This window comes from Anser brachyrhynchus (assembly GCF_964034855.1).
Source record: "Anser brachyrhynchus genome assembly, chromosome: 3".
NCBI classification, from domain to species: Eukaryota; Metazoa; Chordata; class Aves; order Anseriformes; family Anatidae; genus Anser; species Anser brachyrhynchus.
The window spans coordinates 4,720,920-4,747,061 of NC_137696.1; the positions used below are offsets into that span (position 1 = coordinate 4,720,920).

At 45.8% G+C, this 26,142-nt stretch overlaps 1 long non-coding RNA gene across 1 annotated transcript; it reads right to left on the reverse strand.

The window, feature by feature from the left end:
- Positions 1 to 5,734: 5,734 nt before the first annotated feature.
- Positions 5,735 to 24,942, reverse strand: LOC308193385. The gene is made up of 3 exons (XR_013949591.1): positions 24,656 to 24,942; positions 24,512 to 24,559; positions 5,735 to 8,858 (listed from the first exon to the last, which is right to left on the reverse strand). It is a non-coding gene; the product is annotated as an uncharacterized lncRNA (long non-coding RNA).
- Positions 24,943 to 26,142: the final 1,200 nt, after the last annotated feature.

Sequence of the window (26,142 nt, forward strand, 5' to 3'; positions counted from 1 at the left end):
CTAATAAGCCCAACTGATGACTCCGAAAAGTCTACTCCAGAGCTTGAATAGTCAACCCTTCTGAAATGTGAAGGTGTTTGCGGCTGCCTCAAAGTCCGCAGAGAGGCTCTTATTAGCTGGGATGGACTCCGAAGAGAGGTGCTTGCAGGACGTGACGGAGGAGTTACACAGGCTGCCCTGGTTTCTGGACAGGCAGCCCGCCCTGAGCAGACGGAAGCAGAGAGGCGTACCTCAGCTTTAAGCCGTGATGGCGAAATAAGGTGGTGCTTTAATAGAAAATTAGAAAGGAAAATGGTTATTGAATTTTACTGCAAAGCCCCAAGGCAGAACGAGGAGTAGGATGTAAAAATGTTCAAGGAAATTAAGCTGGCAATAAGGAAGGGCAGAGTGTTAATACCAGCAGCCTTAATTATCCTAACTTACAATGGGTGCACCCTGTAATAATTTTCAAGTATCGTTCAAGTGATCACAACAGATTTGACCCACCGCTTCTTAAATAAACTGCTGTAATTAGTAATACGCATGCATTATCAGGAGGTGCCAGGAACAACATCTTGAGCCTGTTATTGTGGAACAAAAACCGTGGGTACCAGTCGTGCTCTGAATAATGTTGTGTGTGTAGGGTAGGGATGAAGCAGGAGCTAGGGGGTGGGCAAGAGGATGCAGAAGTCTACGCGTCACGACAGGGAGAGGGCATGTATGAATCTTCACATCCTTTGCATTGATTGAAGAGGTCAAATTCACCTCGTTTCTGCTCCAGAGACATCAGCTTCTTCTTCCCCAGTTAACCCACTGCGTGTTTTTGACTGCAGCATACAAACAGGGTGGATAATCAAACCTCAGCTCCATGGGGAGAACTGGTCGCAGCGATCTTCACCAGCTTTGCCTCCTGCCAAATAAGTCTGCGTCTTTAATCCTGTCCTCTTGGTGCCTGGATGAAGAGCACAGGCTCCCTCTGCTCCTTGTGTCTGCACAGCAGAGGGCACGGATTAGCCCTGAGTAAGGCATCTTGAGAGACGCGACCATCTGGCTGTCATTAGTTTGATTTGATTTGATGGAATTGGACGAATGTAACAATTAGTATAGCAAAACTTCCTAATTAAATAAAAAAAAAGATGATGATGATTGAGGATGGATGGTTTTTTAATTTTGTGCATGAACGAAAGAACACGTTAATTAAAATCCTGAGTTTATTTATTTTCCTTTTGTAGCAAGCTGCTCCAAGGTCCGTGAACCTGGCTGCCAGCTCACGTCTTTGTCCTGCAGCCCTCCAATTCCTGCACACTGCATTTGCCACCCTCTCCTCTCCTCTACCCCTGCCCATCTGCTCCCTGGCAGCTCACGGCTGCTCCCTGGGCTGTCGGTGCTTGTCCACAGCCTGGGGACAAGCGGGGACAGACCCGAGGGAAGAACCTGCCCCTGGGGTGGATTTCAGGGGTATCGAAGCGCCCATGTTTCAGCTCCACCTGCTATGGAAGCCGGACGCATTCAGCCTTTGTGGTGTTAAGGATGTGCAGGAGGGGGTCCTGAAGTGGGACCTGCTATTCCGTCTCCCTGTATAAAATAGGTTAAAAAGAGAACTAAAACTGGTACAGAAGTGACAGATGGAGAAAGACATCTATTACTCCTGAAGTTCCTCATGTAATAACGTGAAATCCTTGCATAAGAGAGCAGAAAGCTGGTAAGCTGCACGTTAGTCCATGCACAGCCCTGCTCTTTTCTATGAGCTAGTCCTAGAAAGAGCAGTCTGGTTTTCTAAGTTTTGCAGCTTCAGCCTCTAGCTCTGCGCGTCAAATTTTCTGCCCTGGCCAATTAAAATGGCATTTCTATTATGCCTTACAAACTCACAGCTCAAAGTCTTTGAGAGTCCACAGGGCCTGAGAACAGCACATTCGTAAGAAAAACAGTGTGAGAAGTGTAATGCGTTTTTTGGAAAACAAACTACAAATCTTCAGAGTAATCTGGGTCATCAGGCAGCCTTGTGATGAGACAGCAGGATCCTGCCAACCCCTTCGTAGGCAATGAAGATGGTGAAGGGCCTAGAGGGGAAGACATACGAGGAGTGGCTGAGGTCACTGGGCCTGTTCAGCCTGGAGAAGAGGAGGCTGAGGAGGGACCTCATCGCGGTCTACAACTTCCTCGCGAGGGGGAGTGGAGAGGCAGGGGACCTATTCTCCGTTATCACCAGTGACAGGACCCGCGGGAACGGTGCTAAGCTGAGGCAGGGGAGGTTTAGGCTGAACATCAGGAAGAGGTTCTTCACTGAGAGGGTGGTCGCACACTGGAACAGGCTCCCCAGTGAAGTAGTCACTGCACCAAGCCTGTCTGAATTTAAGAAGCGTTTGGACTGTGCACTTAGTCACATGGTCTAAACTTTTGGGATGACCTGTGCGGTGCCAGGAGTTGATCCTTATGGGTCCCTTCCAACTCGGGATATTCTATGATTCTATGATTCTATGATTCTATGATTCTATGATTCTTGACTGGCAGAGCTTCTGATACCCCAAAAGCATTGCAGAAAATTAAACAAAATTATTAATAATTAAAAGTCCAAGTATTGAAGAGGTTTAAAGACCCTAAAAACGAAACTAAGCATTTTATGTTTTTTTTTTTTTTTCCTCTAGTCTGCATTGGTTCAGCCAGTGAACCAGAAAACCCATTATTCGTATCGCTGAAATGAGTTGTATCAGCATTCGAGAATTAAATGCAATTAAATATGTGTATGCAGCCTAACAGCAAGGTGATTTTGTGCAAGTTGTCTTGATACGTGTTAAGAGTTGCTGTTGGTGAGCTTGTCACCGAGTTACATTATTTCCCCTGAGAGCAAAACAAATCAACATTTCCCCACTCGGCGTTTCTGAAGACAACGTTTCAGTAACAGCTGAACAGCAGGGTCTGAAAGTGAACTTGATTATAGACAGAAAGGATATTAAAGCCGAGGAAAAATCCAAATACTAAAGGAGCTCAAGGGGAGGAGGAGAAGGAAGAAATTATTATTTTTTTGTATTACTTGGGTTTTAATGCTACGGTATAGACTTTCTCACGCAGGTCACAGATTTAACACAAGTGCACCAGAGCTCTCCCAGATTACCCTCCCTGAAGTAATTTAATAAAAACAGACTGTAAGATGATGAAGAAATTATATGAGAAAAAAAAAAAAGTGAAATGGGTTTCAAGAATAAGGGGAGCGACCTCTAAACATGTGAGATCTCCTTTTCTGGAGGAAAATCACAAGAAAAATATTACTTCACACTCTTGGGCTGGGATACTTGGTGATATAGGGAAAACCAAGACATTATACTGCTGCTTTTCTTTGATTATGCACACTACTGTGAGAGGTCAACATCTTAAGATTTTTGCACAATGCTCTGGGAGCTCTTTCGCTGTTTCTTTCCTCTGTCAAGCTGCAGCTTTCCTCTCCCAAGAGCTGCCAACTCCGCTACCTGAAGGACGAGTTCTCAGCAGCGAAAGGTGCTTTTTGCTTTGGAAGAAAATAAAAGAAAGCATCGTAATCGTACTCATCACCTGCAGGAAGATACACCGCAGTTTCTGTTTGGTTTTCAAGGATACAAAGAAATGCCTAGTTTGCTCATCTGGGTTCGGGGAAAACATTGAGCTGGTTTTCTGCAGAGGAATGGGAAACCGTAAAGGTCCCCACAGGCTTTGGCTGGCCTGATTGTCACAGGGAACTTTCCTCCTGGGTCAGGACAGTAGCATATCACTGCCTGCTCCCCATGAGCAGGATTTTACAGGACAGTAAATGCTGGAGGTGAACCAAGAGGTATTTGGACAATGCCCTCACTTGTATGCTTTAACTCCTGGTTAGCCCTGAAGAGGTCAGGCAGTCGGACTCTATGATCTCTGCAGGTCTTTTTCCAAGTGAACTATCCTGTCCCGTGCTAAAAAAAGCAATACAACCCAGCTGGCACAAGTGCCAGCTCCATCACTTTTCACCTGCAGAGATTTTGGCTGAAGTTTTTCTATGGCTGAACTACAGCCAGTAAAACCAACATCGACTTTCTATTCTCTGAGTTCAAAATGGATTTCTTTTCTTCCTGCAGGCAGGTGGAGAAACATCACCACCAGAACAGTTTCTCTTTGCATGAAAGCAGGCTGATCGACCTGCAGCAGCCTGCACAATGCAGTAAACGCTTCCACAGAAACAAGCATTCCTTTTATTTTCTTGTTTGGTTTTTATTATTTTTTAAATTATTATTTCTAAACAGAGCTTTATGGTAGAAGAGAGACAAATCAGAAAACACAGAATGATGGACAACTAATGTCCTCAACAGGTATATATATATATATATATATATATATATATAAAAATAGTAGTTTGGGAGCTGTCTCAAATCAGGTGGCCCTTGTTGCCACACGTGCAGCAGTGGCACACGTGGGTGGGTGCCTTGAATTCTCCATTTCTGCTTACAGCCAGGTCACCTCCCGATGAGCCCAGTGCAGACTTTGAGGCATTGCTGCTTAGTCTACAATGAGACACAAATTGGAAACACTGATCCGGGAGAAAAAAAAAAAAAAAGATAAAAAAATGGACGTGTGTCAAAAATGCCAGAGGAAAATAGGAACAAAAGGAGTGGGTGCCAGTCAACATGGCTTCAGGTGTTACATCCTCATAGCTGTAGTTGGGTTAAAAACAAGAAAAAGACTGCTGTACTGTAGCAACCATCCCTATCTTGTTAACACAATGCTGACTATTTATAAGAACGAAATTAAGTATTTGCTATAGGCAAGCGTGTTGAAAGGAGGAGTGAAACTAAAAGGAAAAAAAAAAAACAACTTTGATTGTTTCCTCATAGATAGAAATGCCATCAATTTGTATCTTGGACATAGCCTGGCACTGATGGGAAATGGTTTGTCAAAGGTGTTGGGACTGTGGGACACAGGCTGCACCTCAAGCTCGCGTCCCTGCTCTGTGTGCTTGATATAGGTGTTCCCCACCTGGGAGCACACAGAGAGCGAGTTACCTGCCTCTCCTTATTTCTGTCTAAAGTATTTTCAATATTTTAAAGGTTAAAGATGACCGAGTTCCAGGACAATAGCAGGAAATATCCAGACGATGCATCAGCATCTCCAGACTTATGTTTTCAGATAATATTATAAATCATCCTGTTTAATTAAAGACCTCCCCCTCAAGCTCCCAGCATGAGGCTATTTGTAGATGGTGGGGGAAGGACAAGCTCCTCTAGCAATCTTGTATATATCTCTTATGCTTTCCTCAGGATTTTCCCACAAGAATTCATCCTACCGCATATTGAAGTAGCCTATTTTTGATCTCTTCTAGTAGTGGGGTCTTATTAATTTATTGCAAAGAGGATAACAAGTGACTGTTATGAATACAGGGAGATAACATCTGCTGTATAGGAATCATGCCTGCAGTCACCAGCTTCAGGCTGAAACCTAGATCCACAGAATGGTTTGGGTTGGAAGGGACCTTAAAGGCCATCTAATTCCGCCCCCTGCCATGGGCAGGGACACCTCCCACCAGACCAGGTTGCCCGAAGCCCCATTCAGCCTGGCCTTGAACACCTCCAGGGGTGGGGCATCCATATCTCAGCCCCTCATCAGCTTCTGCAGCACTGAAACACAAGGAGAAAATTGTGTTGGGTTGAGAGTCGGAGTGGTGGGAGGCAGCACGCGCCTGCCTACAGTAACACTTAAAGCAGGGTATCAGTGCTGGGAAGGCTCAAGTCACAGAAAACCCACCCAGATCTCCAGCGGCCATGTCAGGAGGCTGTGGTTCACCTCGGGGTGGCCCCAGGTCCCTCAGCTGGCCAAGCCCTCGCTCTGCTCCTCGGCACGGCTTTGCCTTCCCAGGCTGGGCTCAGCTGGTCTTCACAAGCAGCTGAACCAGCACGGAAACCGAGGTGGAAGATGCTGGAAGACGGTAGGAGCAGGGCAGAAAGCTGAGCAGAAGGAAGCGCTGCTGTCTTTCTTACCATGGATGATAGCTCCAGCCCTCTGGGGCTTGACTTCCTTCCTGGTCAGCACGGTTTGCAGGTTTGGTATGAATTCGGATAGAAAAATCTGTTAACACAATGAGTAAAAGTCACGGCTCTCCCTCATGCCAGAGGTCTCCCACCACATTACTGATGGGGTCTTTCTCTTTAATTAGCCAGAGCTGAAAGGGGCAAAGCCCTGCCTTGTTCAGCTGCCAGCACGGAAAGAGGCTCTAGGCGTACATCTCCAGGGAAGAATAGCTGCATCATTAGGATAAACTCAAAATTGAATCTTATTCATGTAATCCAAACATCTTTGATGACTCACTTCCCATCCTTGCTGTACAGTAGTCAGGATATAAATAGCCATGTTTCAGATATAAAAAACTTGCAAACCATCCTCCTAGTAGTCTTTATAACGACAGGACAACTCCGGCAGGGCTAATGGCTGCTGTTGTAGGATATAAAGGGAATATCAATCATAGTTCGTTTGTCATCGTGTATCTGGGATGGACACACATTTTACAGAGCAGGATTGACTGACTTGTCAGGATGCACAGGGATCAGCTACCTAGAGGGATCCTTTCATCCATGAGTGAGATATTTAGGGTGAGGAGAGAGGATAACCACGTAGTGATGTGTGAAGTCACCCGGGGACAAGTAGCAGTAGAAATGGAGCTGGAGCTTTCCCTGGCCAGATACTGATTAGAAGGAATGAAGAAAAATAAATGCGTAGTGAAAAGTGTTTCTAAAATGGTGATGTGGACTGCATAATCTCACTAAATGCATTGGCTAAAAAAACCTGATTTGCTCCAAGCATGTGATAATGGAAAAGTACCAGCAGCCTCAAATGGAGGTCAGGTGAGTTCTGGTTCAGGCAAAGATTGACTCCACTGCAGCTGCGAGTCTTTCATGGAGCATTTCCCATTAAAGATGGTAAATGCAGTGCTAAGCAGAAACATCTGCTTCTGAGATGAACCCAGGTGTACCCCAAATACACCTGCAACCACTACCTTGTCCTGTTGGCCAAGTTCATCATTAAATTTCTTGCTGCTAGGGGACTTTTGGGTAAGCTGAAATGTAGCATCAGGATGCTGTTGCTTCTCTGTGTATTGTATGGAGAAACACAGGCTGTGCTGATGCTCTGGGCTACGTGTGGTTTTCCTTCGCCATGTTAACGTGGACATCCTCTTGTCCCCTGCCAGCCGGGTCCCTTCTGACACCTCTCAGGTACTGCTCAGGGCCAGGACACCGCTAACGTCTGTGGGCACCGAGCAATCGCTTGCAATGTGCCCAGCAAGCATTCATCAGCAAAAAGATTAATGCAAAGGAGGAATTTGCAGAGAGATTAGTGAACCGATTCGGACGCAAGACAAGGCAACTTCGGTCCCTCTTCAAGGAATACATTTGTACATCAGCTAACAACTCTGCTACAGTTTCATACGTCATTAGGCTAATGCTCTGTTTAAATGGAGTTATCAATCATTTTGTGATTAAACCCCTTTGTGCCTGGCAACAAATAGATGGGAAACGAAAGCATTAGTAGGTTGTTTGAGGATTATAAAACAGTACTGCTAAAGCTCCCACTGCTTTTGCCAAAGGTGAAAAAGCACAGAGGAACAATTGGTAGTGCCAAAACAAGCCTCCAAAAGTGCTGTGACTTAAATAGAAACGGCTAATTGAGTTGCCTTGGATATGTTCTGACACGCTTGAAGCTTATCATATATTTGGGTAATTTTTTCAGCTTTCCACCCCATAAGTTTTGAAACTTGTGTTTCTTCACCTAAAAAAAAAAAAAAAAAAGGAAAGAAAAAAAGAAAGCTGACATTCTAAAAAAAAAAAAACAACTATAATTTGAGCAGCTTGTGCTTTAAGAAAGATGCTAACTACCACTAGACTCCTTATTTCTGAATTAAAAACACTATTCTTTCTCAGAAGTTACTAAATGTCTAAAGATTAAAATTCAGTTTCACGTTTTACTGTTGGATGTCTTCTTTATTTTAGTAACCACTTGCAGGCAGACCCTGTAGTAGTGCCCTGCCTAATTCTCTGTTGAAATTTCAGACTTAGAGCATTAATAAATTTTTTCCATCCACAATTATATTGCTAAGTTTAACATCCTGATTTTGGTCATGGGTTTTTCAGGGAAACCACACTTTGTGCATCACATCCTGCTTGAAACACATTTTTTACTTTTCCCAGGAAGCATTTAAAAATGATGTTTATTAGTTCTGTCAACGGCAGCTGTTGAAGTGTTATAACTGTTCTTGTTCTTCATTTCCACAGCTGTAGCTCCTCAAGGAGAACAATGAAGGGTCAAAGGCAATGGCAACCCATTTTCCTGCATCAAGGTCTAAGCATTTCCCCAGCCCTCCTCAACTACAATCCAAGAGCACAACCACGAGTGGCGCAGAGCAGGTGGAGAGACATCGGTTCTTCACTTTCTCTTCCAATACAAGCATGAGGTGCCTCTGAATGACACTAGTAAGAGCCTAAAAAGAAAAAAAAAAAGTGGTTCTTCAAACAAGAGGGAGAAGATCTGGGGCTTCCAAGCACCTGGAAATCCCAAGGAAGTTACCGAACTGGAAAAGCACTTCAGGCTATGAACCCCTCGACTGAAATAGGCTTGTAGAGATTCTGGAAGAAGCATCATGAATGATTGTCCTGTTCCTACTCTTGCCTGAATGCTGTGTTGCTAGAAGGGACTAATGCGTAGGTTGATCCTCCTCACTCAGCTCAAGCTCTTTTGCAGCACTCATGCTCATGAAAATATTTTTCCCATTAAGCAAGACAAGAGCATGGATGATTTTCATGGCAGAGATTAAGCTGTGCTCTCAAGCAGGGGTTTCATCGTTGCATTGCTTCAGATTTAGGCACCCAGTTCTTGGAGTGGAACCCAGCAGCCTGTACCAAAGAGAAAAGTTGGACACCTCATGATGTGATCCATGAAAACAGAATACATTAAGGAGGATGTTAATAGTATTAAAATGTTGAGGGACAGGGAAGAGAGGATTCAGTAATGAGAATTCTGTAAAAATCAGAAAAATCCTTCTGGAGTGAATTTAACAGCAAGAGTGGCCATTGCTTGCTCCAACTGGAGCCAGATCCTGGGTTTGAAGGAATGCAATACCTGACTCACACCTGTGCATGCCCTGGGCTGTGTCAAATCAAGAAAGGAGGTGTCTGTGGGGTCAGTGGACTCCAGAACCACAATTCTGGACACCTGTAGATCTAAATTCGGACCAACCTTCCAACCTGGGGAAGGTTACGGCAGCTCAGCTCTCTGCCACAGCCTTCAGAGAGCAGCCTTGCAGAGCACGCAGCCCTTCCCTTCACACTGAGGACAAAAGAGCAAACTGAAAGTCTCCGCGACATGATGCAGGCAGCACACGTCTTCTGACAGCAGACGGCTACTGTATGCTCTAAAGACAAAACAGCTCCCTAAACCTTCCTTTAGAGGTTATAAAAATGACAAAAGAAGAAAAAAGAAGAGACTATTGCACCGTTATTCATAATATTTTTATGTCTCAGTTTTCTATATATGAATTTTTCATTTTTTTTTTCTTTAATAAGTACCAGTGCAGCAGAGAGTATCTTGAAAGGGAGAGACTCTACGGAGCAATGTAACGTTGTGGAGAGAAATAAGCTAACGAGTGATTTCTCCTCCTAAAAGGAGCAGCTGCTCTCCAAGGAGCAAGCTGGCTCTGGCGGGACGCAGCAGGATTGCTGTCGTGGGAGCTGGTGTGAAGCAGCACGGGGGGGAGCACACACAAGAGGTGCCCCCAGACCCCAGAACAAGGTTGTGGCAAAGCAGAACACTTGGGTTGGCTGCGGATCAGTTTGCCCCATCAGCCTCTACCTGATATAATCCAGCATAAACTTCTGCTATCAACATCACTCACCTTTTTCACCCCCCTTCCAGAGCAAGCTCTGCTTCCCTCTGATCTGAGGCTGCAGCCAACAGCAAAGTAAGCCCAGCAATCTGGAAAGTGAGCTTGTTTTCAAATACTGGGGGCTGGGAACAACTTCATTTTTTCTGGTTTGGGATTGAAGCCAACCACCATAATTCTTCCTTCATCACAAATTAGACAAGTAACCATGACTAAGCCAATTTAGTTGGAGAATAGTGAAAAAAGATTAGTCACAAATCAACATTTCTACTCAACGCTACTCCAAGGCAGAGTTACGGTGGCTTGGGTGCTTATTTTTGCATTTGTCTTAACATCTCTGTGTTTCTCTTTAAAATGTTGGAAACTTAAATTTAGGTTTCAATTTAAAATCTGCAGTGTGCATTTTCTTGGGGCTGGAAGATCCCAGCAGTGTGCTTTACACACAAGCTCAACCCTAACTCCATCTTCGTGTAACTTTCTAGAATGACAGCCAAATAGATTGCATTAAAAATACATGCTCAGACTGCGCGCTGCACACCATCGCATCCTAACAGAGGATCCTTAACTTTTAATGCAAATACACACGAGATCAAGTCGATGCATTTCCCCATTCATATCAGTTTGTAGGGGAATACAGAGCTAGAATTGCCTTTTCAGCACTCAGCAGATGTGTGAGCATTTACGGGACCACGCGGGACATGGGCTGCTTTCACCTGCCACAGAGCTGCTGCTCACTCTTGTCATCTGAAGTGACAAACAGCTGCCACGTTGGCGGTGACTTCCCTCCCTCCACGCCAAGCTCAGTCCTGCTCCCAACCAGCTCCTGGAGGATGCCTTGAGGACCGAGGGAGCGATCCCATCGAGCAGCACCAGTGGTGAGCTGGGGCTGGTGCTGAAGCAGATGTGATCCATAGCCCTTTTTCTTGGGGACTCTTAAATACAATTAGTTAAAAGCTTTTCTAATAACATCATCCTCCTGGTAGGGTACTGTAGTGCAGCCTTTCTGGAAGTTCAAGGTAAAGCCTCTTGAAGGGGCTCTTGATAGCACAGGGCACAGAGACTGGGGCTTGGGTTACAAACTTGTGCAATGGCAGCACTGACCTGATCCGAGGCTTTCTGATCCTCTGAAATTACAGCACTGCTTGTGAGCTTAATAGAACAGGATTAAGACAAAAAATCTGAGTGTCACAAAGATGCTGCAGCAGCTCCAAACACAGCTAGAGGAATCCAGCATAATAGGGATACACACACACCTTATTTTGTGCACAGAAAACCTCGGAATCAGCACAACTGCTTTAGCAGAGCCAAAGACAAACCGAAGAGGAAAATGCAAAAGAAAATCTCTTCTAGTTTGCACCATAAAATGTCTAAAACAATTAGCCATGCTACAAAAGGCATATAAAAATATATTAGAAAAATACTATGCCCTCCAAAGCATTATAGAAAAAATAGAGAAATTTACTGCCTAATGAGGCCATTGCTGGAGACACCTTACAACAGACAAAACCAATTGCTTCATGCTCATTTTACCAAATTTGGAAGAGAAAGTCTTATGCTTTCAACTATTAAAAGTCTAAAATTAGCTACGTGCCTAGCCTTTGACACTGTCCACGTTAGACTTTGTTTTGTCCAACAGCAAGGTTACACAAGGAAAGACACCCCAAAGAGAGACACTTAAAAACACCTGCAAATCAGTCACATCCAAATATTTTATAAAAACTCATGAGGAGCAGCTCAGTAATTGGGTGAACGAAAAGCTAACAGGTAGAGTAAGCAACACAGGGGACACCTGTAGCGTTGCAGAAAGAACTGACCCCTTGGAGGGCTCAGTGCCCGCACAGGGCTGCAAACAGCATTTCACCTGCTGAAGCCCAGGGCTCTTTGAGCTGCTGGCAGTGCTTGCCTAAGCCTGTACAGGATTTCCCAGTTCCTTGCTCCCCACTTTGACTGTTTTTTTTTTTTTTTGTTTGTTTGTTTTTTCTCTTTTTGTTTCCCTCTGGAGGCCGGCAGCCACACACAATGGGCAGATTTTTCAATTAAGCCATATTTCCCCCCAGCTTTTAGTCCACAGAGTCCAGATGCCAATTGTTTGCTGCCTTGTTCCTGCCTTCCCCTTCCTGCCTACAGCTTAACCCCTTTTTTCTCCTCTCTGCTGTCAGGGGTGTCACTTGGTCAGATCCAGCCCTGATGCTGATGGCTGATACAGGATCACAGCATGGTTTGTTCATGGTCTATCCAAGTCAGGCGTGAGTGGCATTAAACATACACGGATCTTACATCTATGAATTTAGCAACAGCTAGTCAAACATCAACCCGACATTTATCTTCCCTTTGGAGCCCTCTTAATAACATATTTATAGATAAAGTGAAGACATCTTGCTTTTCTTTATTAAAAACACAAATCACCAGCAGCCACCTTAGGCGGGCCTCTCTTGGGGTTTATTCAAACAAGGCCAACAAATACATTGCGACGATTTTTCTTCTAAATCCCTCATCGACTCATCCCGTACTGCGGAGCCAAGGCTGGGTTCTGGCCCACAGCTGCCGTCCCCAAATGCTTGCTGAGAGCACCCTGCGGGGAGCAAGCACCAACGCTCTCCCTGGATCAGGGATTATCTTGGGCACAGGCTGGGGCTCAGCTCCATGGCAGTGTTGCTGCTGGAGGTATTAAGCCCTTCGTATATCAGGCTGATCCTGGCTGTCATGTAGCCACTGTGCTGCTGTCAGCGTGCTCCGTCACAGCTTACCCTGACACGGCGATCAAGTGCTTGGGGCTCCGCCTCGTGCATTCAGCATCGAGCTACGCCAGCAGATGAAACCCTCTCCCCACTGTGTGCTGTGCCCGCGTGTTGCTCCACATCGGTGTTATCAGGGAAGGGACAACACACGGATGGTTTTTGTGCCATAAAATCAGAGTGGGATCTCAGTGAAGAGCACCTGGATCACGTCACCTGCGGCTATCCACAGTCACACCAACAGGGTGACGTTAACAGGGAAAGGGCAACAAAAAGTGGGGTTTCAGAAGGAAACCCTGTAAGAACCAAGGCTGGAGGACATGAGGATAAACCTATAAGTACACCCCAAAGTGCACATTTTTAAGAAGGACAACAGATCCAACCTGGAATGAGGGACTTGCTGTTTCCAGACTGGTACCAAAACCCATCAGTGTGATGGAGCAGCCAAAAGCTGCCTGTGGAGACTGGCCTCCCCTTCCAGCCTTGCAGAGAGCCCCCTCCGACACCAGCCACCACTTCTCCTGTACAACACAGGGCTGAGCTGCAAGCATCTGCCTTTTTTGTTCTAAAGTGAAATAAGGCAATATCAATTTTTTTTTAAAAAAGGGAAAGATGAACATAAATAACCAAATAAAACAAGATCAGGCTACAAAAAGAGAGAAAGAACGCGCTGTAGAGCAGCAGTAGCTTGGGGAGAAGGCAGAGGAACAAAGTTACCATGACTCGAGGGGATTAATGCACAACAAATACATCCCAAGAAGATAGAAGACTTGCTGATTTGTTGTATCCAGATTCATCCTTCCCTACAAAAGCAAGAGGCAGAGCCAGCAGAACGAGTCTCTGAAAAGGCATTCACCAAAAGCCATCAGCACCTGGTGTCCCAGCCAGAGCCAGAACAGCCCCATCCCCGGCCAAAGCCATCCCCGGGGCTTTCTGAAGGGCTGGGATGTAGGAGGAGGCCTTGCAGGGGAACAGTTTCGAATGCCAAAGAAGGATTTAAAAATACATAAGGGTGTGCAACTTGACAGGACAGGGAAAGAATTAAAGGAGGAGGCATCTCCAAGGCAGAAGATTTGCCAACAAAGTCAGAGAAACCTTAAGGCTGGGGCTTTAAGGACAGTAACCCAGCTCTAAAGGAGACACTAAAGAATGACAAGGGAAAAGCGACAGGCAGCGACGTGCCATCTCTCCCATTTGGTACGGCTCTGTGCATCCGTCACCCACGCTTCGGAAGCCTCTGCAGCTCTGTCCCTGCCTGCCTCAGCTGCCCTGGGGCATCCTGAGATGCCACATCCAAGCTCCTGGGGAGCTGCAGTGGCCGGGGACATTTGGAAAGAAGGGGACACAACCTGCCCCAGGTGAGGGGTTCCTCAGAGAGGCCCCAATAGTACCTATACCGTGCCCAGCAGGCAGGATCTGCCCAGGACCACAGCACCTTCCTCAGGTCAAAACCACCCTTTACTTTTCGTGAATGACGCAGGGTGTTTTGGCATAGATAAACTGGGTTCAGGTCAGCACTGTGCCCCAAAACCAAAGTGGGGAGGCACATACAGGCAGGTCCTTCCTTCAGACGCAGCTCCCACAGCACGCTCAGTGCTGGGATGCACATGCATTTGGCAAAGGTGATTAAACCAAGTGAAAGAACATTTCACGGCTTTCTTCAGCTGATCATTTAGTAACTAGTGTCATAAACCTCCTCCCCAGGAGGAGCTTCATTTATGCCCGTGCACACAAAGGAGAAGGCATTAACCCAGCGCTGGGAGCAGCAGGGCACGGGCTGGGCTGCCCTTGCTGCCTGGCAAAAAGCTTTCTGGAGCAGTGCAGAACCCCTGGACACAGCTATCAGTGCGCAGGAAATAAACTGGAAAAACAACACTTTTCAATGGAAAACCCCAAATTTGCAGAGTGCTGCTGCAGTTGCGATGAGAGCCAAACACAGGAATTAGTAATTTTTCAAGATCAAATTTGCAAAGTTTCAAGGACAGTCTCCCCTTTTCAAGCTGAGAAAGTGGTAGCTTTCTCCTTAATGTTGCACTTTCAAAAGTTGTATTTTGCGTAGTAAAAGCACAGCTCCAGCAGCATAAGAACAAGGCACAGGCAGGTAAGAACTGCCCCTGGCTTTGCTTTCCATGCAGGTTTGAGGCTGGCTTTGGCTGACCTGCTTAGCATTTGGGCTCCTGCTGGGTTCCAGGTGTTACACAGCAGCAGTGATTAATTACAGCATGTTACAACCAGGATCGAAGTAGTTTCTGTTCAATTCGTTTGTGAGCTTCATTTATCCAGCATGATCAACCCATGTAATCCGCAGACTTGGGATCTGTCAGCAAAATGGTTCATAAAAGTAGTGGGGGATACAATTCCCAGGGACACTGATGGGACGTCACTGGCAGCTGAACTGGTACCAGCGTATTACCAAGCCACTCTAAATGTATATCATTACCTCTTCAAGTGACAAAAAAAAAAAATGAAAAGGGTGAAAGAGGAGGACATAATAACCTTCTATCTTCAATGGCCGAAGTATGTTGGAAATAGGCTAACATATGTAGTCTTTCTGAAGGCTCTACATCCAAGCATGGATTTGGAATCAATTTAATGCACAGTGCTTTATGCAATTATACCTGCAGATGCCAAAGTGAGAATTTAAATTATCATTAACTTGATAGCTTTTGCTAAAGGCAGACAAACGCAAATGGGTAGTGGGCAGACTTTCCTGCAAAGCTCTGCCGATCCCCATCAGTTCCTGAGGCACTGCTTCAAATATAAACCCTGGTGATCTCTCTAGCAACTAGATCCTCTCCAGCAAGAGCCTCTGCGCCCAAATGGATTCAAAACCAAGACCCTCATCTCTGCTGCACAGAGCATCACCATTCGGTCAGTAGGATTCGTGCTCAAACATGAACACCCTACAGGTTCATAAGGATAATCCCTACCCAGGAATTCTTACAAATCCATATATATTAGCCTGGGAACATAGAAAATATATACAAACTAATAAAAAAGATTGCAGCTATAGGAGAATGAGTGAAAGATAAGATCCACAGCTGGTGCACCAGCATTTCTCACCCTCCACATCAAGCCCCCCGAAAGCTTCAGAGTCAACCAGAGTAGGAGCAATAGCATTTCCATCCATCTGACCAGAGACCTGACTTATCTACACAGCTCAGCTTTCCCTCCACTGCTTTGCATTCAGCTCCCCTATAGAAACAAATCCTTTTTATGAATTCTTACCCACAGCAATGAAAAGTATAGCAGGAGAGAAACTGAGGATCCTGAAGGCAGAGAAAGCCTCACACTGTTACACTTCAGCTGAGACATATCAAACCTCCCCTTCAAGTTCGGCGGGGTTCATAAATGAAATTTCAATGCCGTATGGCTTATCCTTTACTAGGAGGTACATGCCTGAAAAGCAACTCCTGGAAGCTTCAACCAGTTTAAAAAGGCAGACAAGCTTGTTTTCTCATTTACAATCACTTACAAGAAAATACTTTAAGTTGCCCTAGGTCTCTGGCCACCAGCTCTCCCAAGTAAGAAGCCACGAACCCCAGCCTAGCCTTTGCTACCTAAATATGAGGTCTCCGGCCTCAGTAGGTGTCCCAGACCTCCGGCTGCCAACGCAACTTGCCCTCTGGAGCTGGGCAAGGGGCTTGGTCTGAAAGGCTTTTGATACCAGAGCATTGCTGTTTGCTCCTGTTCCTGTTGTTCTCCAGCTCTAGCCAAAAGCAACCAGCACCCAACAAGCTGTAGCTGCAGCCACAGAAGGGGCTGACTCCCTCAGAGGAAAACAGTCAGCTGGCCCAGAAAGGATAGCTGCACACTGAGCTCGCAGTTAAAGAACTTCTCGCACTGATCACGAGCTTTATATTTCACCCTGTTTTGCTGAATTTGATGCCTAGAGATATCTCACAGAACACCACAAAGCGCAGGAACTAATAAAGCATCTCTGCCACACTTCGTCTGCAGCTAACTAGGTCAGGCAGTTCCGTGCTGCATTGCACTGTGACAACCCTAAACCAGATGCTTCCACTGAAACTGTGGAAGAGGTAAAGATGCCTTTCACCCTGCATTTCTGCAGGAATGGTTGGAGGGCAGCACTCCTTCCTTGCAGGTCTTTTTCTAAGCAGAGATGCCCAGTGCTTGAAATCCAGCTGCATCTCAGCTCCCATCCACACTTGCAGCTAACAGCGTTTCTATTTTGTTCAGAGGCACCTGGTGCTCCTCTTTATTACAAAACAGAAATTAGGTAGCCTAGACTTAAACACAGACCTGTCAAAGAGGTGGTGATGGTTTTGCTACCTTCTGATGCAAGTCACAAAAAATAATTCAGCTTGTCATCCAGGACTCCAAAAAAACATGGTCAAAACAGAAGGTCTGTCAATTACAGACAGTAATTTAGGATTTTACAATGATTTTAGTAATGGAGATTTTACAGTATAAGAAAGTTTTAGAGGTTCAGGAACTCAGAAGGTGTAATAAACTCATTTGGGCTCATAAAAGACTCATTTGTAACTAGAAAGGGGAAAACCTTGAGCTGAAACACATGGGATTCAAGGAAGCCAGAAGAGAAAAGCAATTTTTGGGAGATGATGTTGCCAATGCTCCCCCGGAGCCAGCACAGGAGCTGCTCCCCTCTGCAGGGATGGCTGGCCAGCGTGGTGGTGCTGTAACATCACTGAGCACAATTAAACCCCAGAGTGCTTTGCCCTGCAATTATAAAAACAAGCACCCAGAGTGCTGACTGCTGGTCTCTGCGTGCTCTTTGGATCCCCTTCATTACTGTCCGCTACACACCGCTGAGAGCCGAGGCAGGCAGCAGCCTATTTCCATGCAGCAGGTCAAATTGCCCAGATGGTAGCACTGAGGGCTTCGCTCCTTGCTTCTACATACAAAGGGCAGCTTCTGAGCACAGGATAAATTCCACCAGGGTGGTATCTAGCTTCTCCAGACTGATATTGCACAGATATTTCTCACTACAGGAAAACATTTTTGCCTTCTTTTCTGCAACGAAGACCTGAGGGCATTTTGCAAGGTGAGGGGAGGAAGTGTTTCAAGGCGGATTTCAGAAGCCCATGAGCCTCGCACGACCTTTGCCTCCTGTTTGCTGCAATAAGTTATCCAATCTGTCACAGGAGCTCGAGGCTACAGCGCGGCCCCGTCTCAGCCCCAGCACCTAATGAAAAGAGACCTTGAGAATCATCACTTCTGAGCATTTGGCACAGAAGAGCTCAAAAGCCATTGGGGGGGGGGGGGGACCACCAAAAGGCAGAGGGGAAGATGTGCACAAGAAGTGCTCCCTACAAGCAGGGGCTGAGCTCCCACTCCAGCTCCTCCTTCAGAAATGCCCAAAGGTGAAGACACATTTCTATACTGTACTCATTTGCAGAGCAGAAAATGTGCTCCTGACCTGACCTTATTTACCCAGGACATCCTATTGAGTTTTGCTTTGGTTTTTCTTAAATCCAAACACACAACACTGAAAACAAGATGGGTAATTAAAATGTTGACATAGCATTACGTTTATGTCTCTGAAGGCTGTGTGTAATTTTCTGCATTTCATAGCTGCTCCATCTAACCCTTTCTGCCTCTTGCAGAGCATTTACTCTCTCTTCTGGCCCCAGCTTTCTAAATTAAGCTTTTTATTGATTCAGGACTCAGTGATGCTCATCTGAAGTGAGCGAACAAAGGCAGAGAAATCAAACAGCAGCTATTGGTAAGACACTTGCAGTGGATTTGGATTAAAAATAATTGCTGCTGCAGTTACCTGGTCTGTCCCAACGCAGGACCTGATCACCCCTGCATATTTCACACTGCCTTCCCCCGCAGTTCTTAATGACATCTGTGATCAAAATCCCTATGGTTATTGCAAGACACAGTGCCACGTGAATTTGCAGCAACACAATTTTAGGCACCTTCTGGACCAAGCACACCCTGCAGTGGCACCTCAGCCAGGGCTGCAGGCCGATGGCACCCAGCACGGCCAGCCCCGGGGTTGCTGCTGCAACCTCCACACCTGTAGGTGCATCGCCCAAAAGGCAGCTCCTGAGTAAGCTTTTCATTTCTATATTTGATGATCCCTTCATTTCTATACTCGATGGTCCAGCATTTTGCACGCATAGCCAGGATACTCCTGTCCTTCAGAGCACGCAAAGCAGAGATGGGTTTTGTATCCTCAGCCAAAGAGCTGTTTTCCTTCTGCTCTGCTCCCAGGCTCCACAGAGCTGTGAGTGTTTCAGTGCACTACCACTGCCTGGGTGCAGAGGTGTCCGAATCCCATCTCTGGCCTATTTCCATCCCCCTTCTCAAACTGCCTGCACAGAGCCAAAACAAGATGTGTAGATAAGTATACATACATATAAATATATTTATAAAATCAGGTCTGGCAAAGCCAGCAGACTTGCACATAACTTGGATCCTGCTTCATGGAGGCATTTGTCCCACCTGGCTCAGAGGAGGAGATGATTTGAAGGGGAGGAGAGGGCACTCGACTGCCAGCACCAGGGTCCCCCAGCAACACAGCCATCACAGCCGTAAAACACACACCTCACAGGCACAGCCCCACGAGGGACCTCAGCAACTGGGCTGCTGCAAGGACACAGCAGCGAGAGCTGGATTTGGGGAAAGGTGAAAAGTTATGCTTAGCATGACAAGGGGACAGTTATCTCCTCTTCCTTCAGAAGGGCCCTACAATGGTCACTGCACAGCAAAGAGCACCCACAAGATGTGCCGACAATTTTGACTATCTGCATGAAACTGCTTCAAGCATCAGATGAAGATTTTTCCTTTAATTGCAAGTTTAAATGAATACTATTTATCAGCTTTCTTCCACCACCGCACTGCTTTCAGCCACAGTACCTCCCAAGGAATTACAGCAGTGCAAATATTTGCTGGATTTAACTAGTCTTCACATCATTATTTAATTTCTTTGCAGAAGAAAAATGATTATTAGGATTGCAGATAGTGCCTGAAATTAAGCCTTTACAGGAGCACTTCAACATCTTACCAAAAAATCAAGGTCTCCTGGACTTGGCTTTGTCTCAATGATAGAGACATTTCTATCTGTTAGCAAAAGGCTGGCTTGCTAAAGCTGGGGAAAGCTTTTTATTTTATTTTCCCTCCTTTCCCTGTGCAGCAGCTTCTATCTCCAAGTAGGATAAGGAAGCACAGAGCAACAGCAGTGGGATCTTTTGCACACATGGGCCTCATTTTGAATTTAGCCCAGCACCTCTTTCCCCACGCAGCCCTCGCTTGCAAACAGTGGCATTTGGGAAAAAAATCGCCAGGAGACCTTGAATTACCAAGCCATGAACATCAGGATTAAGAGGCGATCGTTAACAATAGCTGCGTGCCCTGAAAGCCTCTCATTTTATGGAGTGGTAAGAGATTATTTATACTGTAACATTAAGAGCCCTGATATCCCAGTGCCTCACAAGCTTAAGATGTGCCCTTTAATTCCCGTTACCTTGCTGCAGCTGCATCTCAAACCTGTGCGGACCCTGCTAGCATCAAAAACGAATCGCTTCTAGCTGCTGGAAGCTGATTTTTCCTGCCCAGATTTATGTATCTGGGTAATGGGGTGTAATAGGAAGGTGAGTAGGATCCTCGCATCAGCTTAGATGTAAGGATTAGCACTTTAAAAGGGTAGATTAATCTTTGTGAGACCACCCCCCCCCCCCCCCCAAAAAAAAAAACACAAACCTCTTGCCACAAGAACCGCTGTGTCTGGAAGTGACCTGCCACACCTAAATGACTTCCCTTAAGATGTATAAACCCAAAGCGTCTTAATTTATGGAAGTAAAACCCATTAAAAAGAAAGGGTACATGATGCAGTAGATCATCTCTGCAAAACCACAGGCCTTGTGCTTAATTAGGCGCTCAGGACATGAAGCCATGCTCAGGACACACTTTGGTGCCTCTCAGAAATACAGCACCAATTTCTGTGGCTGGGCATCGCCCAAAAGAGCGCGCGCCAGAGCATCGCCGCCCGCTGCCTTCACTTCCCGACTGCCAGCACACGGAATCCTGCCTCACTTGACCCCACATACAACAATTTATTTCTTAAACGTGTTAAGAATTTCATTAACTTTGATGTTTAGGGGATTTTTTTTTTTTTTTAACCCCCGTCTAAAGCCAAGAAGGACTTCTGGAGAAGATAATTACTCATACAGGAAGAAGAATAGGCCAAAGTGGACCACTCTGACCCTCTTGTTTGATCTCTTGCCATCTCTGCCAAAGTCTGAGCAGCACGCAGTAAATAAAGGCTAATTTTGAACTCCTAACCCTAAGAAAGCAGGACTTCAACAAGGGGTCACTTTTTTTCCTGGTGCAGATGCCCCACCGACCCAAGTCAATACCAGACAAGCAGCCTCTACACCATTGGGCCACTCCATGGGCTTTGTCCCCATGCTAGTTTCCCCACTAACTCTGTACACAAAGACCTTTTTCCTAGATTTCTTTCCACCCCATTCACCCTTCCACCTTCACACCACACCTCACCTCCATGCCTCTAATCTCAGGGCTGCCCTTTGTTTTTAGTGTTGTCTTCTTGGCCCCTATTTGTGTTCCATGCTAGGATTTTTATTTTACTCTTTTTTCTTTTTTTGCCATTCAATGCCCCTCCCCATCCATCCAACTCTTGCTTGCTGGCAGCATTGCTCCCCTTGCTGGGTAATGACTGCCAATGAGGAAGCTCTGAAGCCACCACAGAAATAAGTCCCCTGCTCTCATTTCCCAGCGTTGAGCCCAGAAGTACGCTGCAGCAAATACAAGCATCAAGTGAACTTCAGAGATTTTCTGCTTTCTGGGCTAGAGCATGTCCAGTCAGATAAGTTGCAGACCAAAAAAAAAAAAAAAAAAAAAATCTTTAAAGCAAAACAGGGCAGACATTGCAGACCAAAGGGCTAAACATCAGCATTTAATGAACAATGGGAAGATTTTAGTGTGCAAGACACAGATGGCTCAGAAGTCCTTGTAGTAACAGCTCCTCTTTATTAATATAGAGGTATAAACTTTTTTTCTTTTGATTAAAATATCTGTAGATTACTTCATGCTGAAAACCGAAGTACAGAAAACTTGTCCTCCTCTTCAGTAAGTTATTTGCTAAGTCATATCAGATGGCCAACCCCAGGCTCGGATAGATTGCTCCAGCCATGACCTTGGAGCACACTTGCCTTAGGAACAGTGGATAACTCAGTGATTCTTTGTGCTGTCTCAGCTCAAGGCTTCTCTCAAGCAAAGAGTTCAGCACTACGAAATTTGCATCCCAATAAAATCGCCCTATGAGATAAATAAGGCCCATTTGCTTTTGGCTGGAAGCACCATATTCATTAATCTCAGCACCTCAGGATGAACTGGGTCTGGCTAACCGTGGAGGAAAGGTCACTGCTTTGTCAGCTCTGCTCCTCAGCCTCTCGTTAAATTTCCATCGAGATGCCGCATAATGTGCTTGTTAAGAAGCAAAGATTTTTAGGATTAGCTTAACATTTGCCAGACCAAACAAGCTAAGAGCAACTAAAAGGAACTTGACAGGATGTCCAGGGCTCAAGAAACGGGACCAATGTGAACCCCAAGAGCAAGATGCTGCCAGTTTGTTTCAGTTAAGCATCTAGCATGGGCTGACAAGTTTGGGGTTTGTTTGTTTTGGCTCAGGGAGTACTGGCTGTTATCTTAGGGTTGGGTGAAGGAAGATGTACTTGGGCATTTGACCTGGCTGGAGCACATCTGCCTCATTAGATACCTTCTCAGGGGCTTCTAGATCTCCTTCCTTGTGACTCCTGGCCTAGAAACTCAGCTACAAACACTGAGACCAGAAAAGGGACAACGGTCTTAAAAGACAACATTGGGAAAGATATGCTCTTATAATCAACTGAAGCACACGCATGAGATATCCCAGCAACGGATTGCTGGAAAGCAGCTGGCCAGGGAAGGATATCAGCAGGCTGGCAGCCGCCTTCTTTCTGGATGGTTTCCCGTTTTGCAGCCAAGTGTCAGCTCATCTCAGAGAAAAATTATTTATGGCCTCTGCTGCTACATACTTCTGCGAGCCGGAGATGGAACCACCAGTTTTTTGCCGTCCCAAGTGTGCCCTAAGCAAGAGCATGCCACTTTGGGGAGTGCTAGGCTTTATAATCAGTTAAGGCCTACCTGTCCCCTGCAAGTTGGGAAGTCTTAAGGCTGGATGTAAGGGCAGCCTGGGGACTCCAGCAGCAGGGCAAGGACAAAACCACCCCAGGACTTTGGAAACCCTAAGGGGCTGCTGCTGTTCCCCTTCACAAATCCTCTAGCCCCATGGTTTTCACAGAGCCGACTGCATCAATCACTCCACAAGAGGGTTCTGGCCAAAAATACCATTACAACATCCTCAGGCAACTTGAGCAGCACACACCTCAGGCAGTGCTCCTTTTCTATAGCAGGTCAGGTCTGTGAGGAGCAGCTCCAAGTTGGTATGGCAAGAACATGTCCCACCTGCCTACGTGTCTATACAACAAGCACCGAGCATCTCAAGCCAGTACAGGTATACCACTGATATTTTTAGCTCTCTACCTCATACGAAATGAGGCTTCAACATGAGATACTCCAGAAACAGCCATTTCAAGACTGAACAAAAATTATCAGCCAAAACCCCCTACTTCATTACACGCATTTTCCTTCCTCCCCAGAGGAAGCATCACATGCAAGAGGTACAAATCACTGCCAGCAGTGGAGACAGACAGTAGATGTCTGAGATGATTACATTTCTCTTGTCACCCGATGTTCAGCAGAGACAAAAAAATCATTTCATGATGAAAATCCTTTGTCAAAGGCTCTCCCTTGCAGAGAGAGCGCTGTAGCCCAATCTGCTTAGCACAGCACATACCTAACAGTGACCACAGGAGACAGTGCTCGATGCGAGCTGCAGTCCCCAGGCAGAGCAGTGCATTCAAGGAGTTGTTCCAATTAGGTCATCCCTGGTTAAAATTTATTTATTTATTTTTGATAAAATAGATGAAGTTGGTCCTTTAGAAATTCAGCCTTCCCACCATCTCCATCCCATTGCACTGTCACCAGTAGCACAAAATTACAAAGAAAACCACGACTTAAGGAGGGAGCTGGAGAACAATTTGAGCTGGCTTTACCAGTTACTACTGCTGTACCTGTCTGATCACCCCCAAGCCTCCTGGTCTCTCTTATCTGCTCCATTGTGCTCTGCACCTGCTGCAGATTCTCCACTTTTCAGGGTAATTTGGCATTCACAAGACACTAACTTCAGAAATTTGCTGCTGCTGCTTCTGGCAGGTAGGAACACGCTTTGCTTTACAGCTGTTTGCCATGCATCTGTTAAAGCATTCAGAAGCTGTGGGGGCAGGAGAAGCATAACAAAATGTATTTCCAGTCTTTCTATCATTACTGCAGTGGGCCAAACCTACAGCAGGTGCAAAAAAGCATGAAATGTCTTCACCTTGTTGCAACACCTGCCCTGAGTTTTAGTTACTCAGTTCAGCCAAAAGACTCATAAACATGTTATTTTAGCATCCCCATGCAAGTTCTCCACATTCAAATAATCCAACAGATATTTTGCTGGGCAGAGATTTTATCCTGATGCCTATTTGAGAGGGCTTCCAGCTTCTCCATTGCTTTCTGTGCTCGGCCAGAGCTAGCCTTCATTTCCACCCGGGGCAACTAACCTGTATGAACCTCTTTATTTCCAGGTATATCAGTGCAAAGATGGAGGAGCGCTCCATGCCCATATCTGTACCTTTCTCCTTTTCTTTACAACCACCCTCCTGAGATGCTATTAGGGGTCCAAAACAGTCATAGAGATGGTTTATCAGGGCTTCTGTTACACAGAAGGAGGTGCTGAGGGGTAAAATAGCTAGAGCTGGCACTGCACATTTATTTTACAGCAGTAGGGGTAAAGGCAATGTACTGGTGGATGAGGAGAAGGGAAGCAAGTGCTTACCTCGCAAATTACTGTACTCCACAGCCTTTCCTTTCCTACATCACACCTCTCCAGGTGGCACAGAAGAAGAAAAAAAGGAAGGTGGCAATGAAACAGGCAAGCACTTCCTTATCTCTGAGCCTGAGGATCTGTTAGGAAGCTCACCTCCAGGGCTGAGGGCAATGCTCTCCCAGGTCCACACTGCCAGTGCGCTCCATGGTAAGGGCCAGGGAGCCCAACCTCTCCCATGGCTTTAGCTAGGGCAGGCCATCACCTTGCGCTTCACCACCCTCCCAGAGACAGGGCCAGAGTCCTTAGCTCTAGGGCTGTATTCAGAAACCACATAAAATTGCAAAGAGTAGCTAGAGATCATGGGTAAAGCAATGAGTTTCTCTACAACTTTTTTTTTTTTTTTTTTTTTTTAATAAGCAGTACAGAAGAAACAGACTATATCACTCCCATACCATGTAACTGGGCTCCTGGGAAAGCATTTATATCCTCTCTCCACACACTCATCGTCAGCATCACCTGGACCAGCCAAATTCCCCACCCAGAGGCAGGTGAGGGCTGTGCTTTGCCCAGCAACAACGTGAACCCAGCTGGTATCATTTACACAAGAGATATGTCTAGATCTCCATGGAGAAAGAGTTTTAGCAGTGGAAAACAGCATCTGCAAAATGACTGTTTTATGTTTAAACTAAGGCTGATGGTGCTGGGAGGAAGGTGACTCAGATGCCTCGTACTGTTCCTCCTCAGAGCCCGTGTTTGCGTCATCCTGCGTCAACCATCAAACCAGCTCCGCTTTACTACTGCGGAAACCTGCTCGTCGTGTCCTTGTCTCCTGCCTGATGGCTTCTTGTGTAGGCGGCAGCAGAAAGGCTATTGCACAAGATTGCAGGGCCTGTCTGATGGGAGCGCTGCATTGGGATGATTTCATTTGTGTTTGAACTGGTATTTATTACAGTGGCAAAATGGGCACTTTATCCCTCTGGTTTAGCCTGAGTGGCTTTTTTTTTTCAGCTCACATACCAAAATGATTGAAGAAAACAGCTCTGAGGCACTTCTAAAATAAGAAGAGTCTGTCAGCAACTTCACGGCGACTTTACGTTCATGCCTTATGTTTCCCATGTCAAATCCTTAAAGCAACTTTGGGCTCACTTGGGCTTCCTGCATTTCCCACTGTCCCTCAGAAACATACTGTGAAGGTATAATTGACCCAACAAACACTGAGAAGTCTCAATCCCAGTTGCTGCATCATCCTTCAGGTATATTTTCTCCAAATGAAATTCAAGGAGAAAGGGCTTTAGGAAATGGTTAGCACTCCCTCCTTCCCCAAAGCCCCAATCTGCTTTAATTAAGAATGTACTCAAAACAAAACTTGGAAGCAGCTCTCAAGAGCCACATTTCAGAAGGGTCATAACCGGTCTGATGATAACATACCACTTTCAGTCAGGCCACTGGGACTTAGGAAGATATCTGAAATGTGTTGAGATGATGCAATTCTAGCAGTGGAAGATAAAACACTGTTAGACGTGTCTGCTCTCAGAACCAGCTTTGCCTTGATCCATATGGTCTGCAGAGGGGGTTCTGCCGCTCTCTTTACTGTGCTCTGCTCAGGATCAATGCAAACCCAGTGTATTTAAACTCCCATA